The sequence below is a fragment of the Bos javanicus genome, unplaced genomic scaffold (genome assembly GCF_032452875.1).
Source record: "Bos javanicus breed banteng unplaced genomic scaffold, ARS-OSU_banteng_1.0 tig00002723_1, whole genome shotgun sequence".
In the NCBI taxonomy this organism is placed as follows: Eukaryota; Metazoa; Chordata; class Mammalia; order Artiodactyla; family Bovidae; genus Bos; species Bos javanicus.
The window spans coordinates 1116623-1118348 of NW_026893594.1; positions in this window are offsets into that span (position 1 = coordinate 1116623).

Sequence of the window (1726 nt, forward strand, 5' to 3'; positions counted from 1 at the left end):
TGCCTGCTGCGGTGCGGGATCAGCGCCTGCTCACCTGCTTGATAATCGCCAGCTGGGCCGCAGGATTCATGCCTGCTCAGCTGCCTGATAATCGCCATCTGGGCCGCAGGATTCATGCCTGCTCAGCTGCCTGATAATCGCCAGCTGGGCCACAGGATTCATGCCTGCTCAGCTGCCTGATTATCGCCAGCTGGCCGCAGGATTCATGCCTGCTCAGCTGCTTGATTCTTGCCTGCTGTGGCACATGATCCGTGCAGGAGAGCTACCTGATCAGCACATGTGCAGTCACATGATCAACGCCTCTCAGTCACCTGATCACTGCATGACAAGCACGTGATCAGTGCCTGCTGCGGTGCGGGATCAGCGCCTGTTCACCTGCTTGATAATCGCCAGCTGGGCCGCAGGATTCATGCCTGCTCAGCTGCCTGATAATCGCCAGCTGGGCCGCAGGATTCATGCCTGCTCAGCTTCCTGATAATCGCCAGCTGGGCCGCAGGATTCATGCCTGCTCAGCTGCTTGATTCTTGCCTGCTGTGGCACATGATCCGTGCAGGAGAGCTACCTGATCAGCACATGTGCAGTCACATGATCAGCGCCTCTCAGTCACCTGATCACTGCATGACAAGCACGTGATCAGTGCCTGCTGCGGTGCGGGATCAGCGCCTGCGCACCTGCTTGATAATCGCCAGCTGGGCCGCAGGATTCATGCCTGCTCAGCTGCCTGAAAATCGCCAGCTGGGCCGCAGGATTCATGCCTGCTCAGCTGCCTGATAATCGCCAGCTGGGCCGCAGGATTCATGCCTGCTCAGCTGCCTGATAATCGCCAGCTGGGCCGCAGGATTCATGCCTGCTCAGCTGCTTGAGTCTTGCCTGATGAGGCACATGATCCGTGCAGGAGAGCTACCTGATCAGCACATGAGCAGTCACATGATCTGCGCCTCTCAGTCACCTGATCACTGCATGACAGGCACGTGATCAGTGCCTGCCGCGGTGCGGGATCAGCGCCTGCTCACCTGCTTGATAATCGCCAGCTGGGCCGCAGGATTCATGCCCGCTCAGCTGCCTGAAAATCGCCAGCTGGGCCGCAGGATTCATGCCTGCTCAGCTGCCTGATAATCGCCAGCTGGGCCGCAGGATTCATGCCTGCTCAGCTGCTTGATTCTTGCCTGCTGTGGCACATGATCCGTGCAGGAGAGCTACCTGATCAGCACATGTGCAGTCACATGATCAGCGCCTCTCAGTCACCTGATCACTGCATGACAAGCACGTGATCAGTGCCTGCTGCGGTGCGGGATCAGCGCCTGCTCACCTGCTTGATAATCGCCAGCTGGGCCGCAGGATTCATGCCTGCTCAGCTGCCTGATAATCGCCAGCTGGGCCGCAGGATTCATGCCTGCTCAGCTGCCTGATAATCGCCAGCTGGGCCGCAGGATTCATGCCTGCTCAGCTGCTTGATTCTTGCCTGCTGTGGCACATGATCCGTGCAGGAGAGCTACCTGATCAGCACATGTGCAGTCACATGATCAGCGCCTCTCAGTCACCTGATCACTGCATGACAGGCACGTGATCAGTGCCTGCTGCGGTGGGGGATCAGCGCCTGCTCACCTGCTTGATAATCGCCAGCTGGGCCGCAGGATTCATGCCTGCTCAGCTGCCTGATAATCCCCAGCTGGGCCGCAGGATTCATGCCTGCTCAGCTGCTTGATTCTTGCCTGCTGAGGCACAT